Raw genomic sequence first — 3,488 nt, forward strand, 5'->3', positions numbered from 1 at the left:
GGTGTAAGTGTATAAAATAAACTATGAGAAGACCAGCAAGCATTCTGGTTTTTGTGGGTGCTACACCGGACCCCGGATACATCAACTGCTAACATGGTGAGTAGAAAAGGGGCCTTTATTTTTGGTTTTAGGGACATCATTTTTTCTTTCTCTGAATCTATCATTGCATTTAAAAACAGGAACGGGGATCTGATGGTAGAAATAAACTATCTCTTACCAGAAAAAGACAACAGATATTAAACAGTAAGTGACAAATGTATTATCTGGCACATATGTTGGTTTTTAAAAACAGCATCTACAAAACATTCTTTTTTTCGTTATGATTAGACCAAGAAACGGCTGGAGAGCCGACACCTTCTACATCGACAAGTTCTAACCAACAACCGTTCCTTACCGGAAGCCAAAAGATAAACGAAATAGTAGGTATCCTGGTTTTGTAAGGAGACTAGGGTTAAAAGAAAATGTCATTACTTTTATAATGGTTGATCATGAAAATATTAGGCAGTCAGATCTTCAAGGGTGGGGAAAAAGTATTAACGGTTATGCTATGTTATAAATTGTAGATCGGGAAAATGTTAGAAAGTCGCAAGCAGATACCATGAACCTGACGGAAAAGTATAACAGGAAAAGATCGCATAGTAAAAGCTTCTTACACGGGGAACCAGAGTCCAAAGCTGCTTACAGGAAACCAAAAGATAAACGAAATAGTAAGTATTCTGATTTTGTAAGGAGACTAGTGTAAAAGAAAATGTTATTACTTTTATAATGGTTGATGGGGAAAAAGTATTAACGGTTATGCTATGTTATAAATTGTAGATCGGGAAAATGTTAGAAAGTCACAAGCAGATACCGTGAAGCCGACAGAAAAGTTTAACAGCACAGAAGCACAGCCGGACAGCACAGAAGAAGGAGAATGTTATGAAGTTGATAATTATTCTGATAGCAGCAAAGTGTCAGAGGATGGTTCAAATAAGGGTGCATTAGGTCCTTCTGAAGATTCAGAACCAATCAACTATGTCCAATTTGTGAAAAGATGGGATCGTAAACTGGACAAGTTTCATGGTGTGCTTTATTCAGAAGAATTTCGTTTCATTAATTTAGACAAGATAACATCATTAAGTGATGCTCAAAATGCTATACGCCAAGGCATTCAACATATCCTGGACGATGTTAGCAACAGAGTATCGCCCGGTGACTACGTACAAGTGCACCTACATTCGTCACTTTTTCACAACTCCTTGTTTTCTGGTAAATTAAATCCCGAATCGCTAGATGCTGATGATTTCTTAGACCAGGTTGCTAAACTCCTTCAAAGTCACAGAGAAATACAGGTCTGTGATTTATTTCGTGTTGTTGTACTTGTAATAAGAAACAAGGGTGGTGGGGGTCGTAGGGTGTTAAAATCTATACTGTTTAGCCAGATTTTGCAGAAAAAAAGGATGTATTTAATAGATTTGAATAACACAGGCAATAACCTGTGTTTTGCCGGTAACCTTACAGCCCTTATATCCCCCGTAAAACTCACAGATGCTGAACTGTTAATAGGTGCTGAAAAGCTACATAATGATTTGAGGTGGTCGGTACATAAAAAAGTCATGCTCGATGATGTAGCAACCATAGAACAACATTTAAAGATAAATATAAGAGTTGTGTTTTATACAAACTCATGGTGTTGCTTTAAAACATCAGACCAGCCCATTTATCCAAAAACGGTTTTCTTATTGCTACATGACGATCATTTCTACGGCATAACCGATGTCAAAAAATTCTATGGGGAGCGTAATTTCTGTACTTTTTGCCAGAAGCCCTATAGTCACGACCACTCCTGTACATTATGGTGCCGTCTTTGTTCGACACAGACATGTTTGAACAATGACGGTATACAGCAGAGGTGTCCTAATTGCAAGATGTGTTGTCGCTCTAAAGACTGTTTAGATAGACATATGCAGCTGGCGCAGAAAAAAGAAGTGGAGTGTTTATCTAAAACACTGTGTCTGAAATGTGAGTCCTATGTGAACGAAAAACATAAATGTAAGGGTAGGATGTGTAAGCTATGCCGTGAACCCTTAAGCGGTGATGACATACACTTATGTTTTATGACACCCATCGATAAACTCAAAACATCTGAAAAGTATATTATTTACGATTGCGAATGTATGCAGGAAACAGGCTGGCACATTCCTAATTACATATATGCCGAGGACTTGTACGAAACAAGAAAATGGGAATTCAAGGGTCTTGAGTGTATTTTTGCTTTTATACAGGTTTTTTGTGACAAAAAATTTAAAGACTATACCTTCATAGCCCATAATGCCAAAGGTTATGACGGGTATTTTGTTCTTAGCCAACTGTTAAAGGAAAAGATGGACACAGATCTGTTGGTTCAAGGTGGTAAGCTTTTACAAATCACAGTAGAACCTTTAGCTATTCGTTTTATAGACTCTCTAAATTTCCTACCTATGAAACTTAGCAAACTTCCAAAGGCCTTAGGTTTTCCAGGCTGTAAGGGTTATTTCCCGCATTTTTTTAATACTCAGGAAAATCAAAACTATGTGGGGTGTATGCCAGATAAGGAGCATTATGGTGTGAGAAACATGATGCCTGAAGAAAAAGAGGAATTTTAAAAATGGTACAAGGACAACCAGCACAAGACGTTTGATTTGCAAAAAGAGTTGGCTTATTACTGTCAACAGGATGTTGCTATTTTGCGACAGGCATGTGTTCTCTACAGAGCAGAAATCATGAAAATGACACAGATGTGCATATTGATGTGCATATTTGCATGTATTTTAGTAAAAACTCCTCATTGGCAGATTTTTTTTTTTTTTCTAAAATACTACTGGAATTACACATGCTCCAACGTGACTGTCTCATTTGCGATTTCTACGCTCTATCTAATAATGTGGTTGTAGAACGTGAGGGTACTTCAGAAATTCTAATGAATTGTTTAGACCCTTTCCAATATATAACCCTAGCCTATGTTTTTAGAACCCAAGACCGTGGCGCTCATCCCCCCGGATAACTATCACAGACACAAAAAGAGATATTCATCCCCCTCTATTCAATGATTGCTGTATCAAGAGGCTGCACAAAATATACAGATCATGCATGCTCTGAACGGGGGTGAAAGAAAGGTGGGGTCTTATTTTCTTGACGGTTACGCTGTCATTGATGGGGTAGAAACAGCTTTTGAATTTAATAGTTGCTTTTATCACAGCTGTCCGGTCTGCTATAATGATAAAGACCAGAATCCTGTAGCAGCCACGACCTATGGCTCTCTTTATTACAAAAAGCAGCTAAAGACAGCCTACTTGGAAAGCCTGGGCTTCAAGGTCGTAAGTCTGTGGGAGCATGAGTGGAAGCGGATGGTCAAAGAAAATGATAGGGGCTGTGCAGACTTCCTGGCTAGCGCTGCATTACCACAACCCTTGGCCCCACGAGATGCCCTTTTTGGGGGTAGAACAAATGCTGTTTCTCTATACTACAAA

General features: G+C 38.5%; 1 long non-coding RNA gene across 1 annotated transcript; it reads left to right on the forward strand.

The window, feature by feature from the left end:
- Positions 1-386: 386 nt before the first annotated feature.
- On the forward strand, positions 387-863 carry LOC117347354. Its single transcript, XR_004536775.1, has 3 exons — positions 387-419; positions 564-707; positions 817-863. It is a non-coding gene; the product is annotated as an uncharacterized LOC117347354 (long non-coding RNA).
- The last annotated feature ends 2,625 nt before the right edge of the window (positions 864-3,488 follow it).

This window comes from Geotrypetes seraphini, chromosome 13, assembly GCF_902459505.1.
Source record: "Geotrypetes seraphini chromosome 13, aGeoSer1.1, whole genome shotgun sequence".
Lineage (NCBI taxonomy): Eukaryota > Metazoa > Chordata > Amphibia > Gymnophiona > Dermophiidae > Geotrypetes > Geotrypetes seraphini.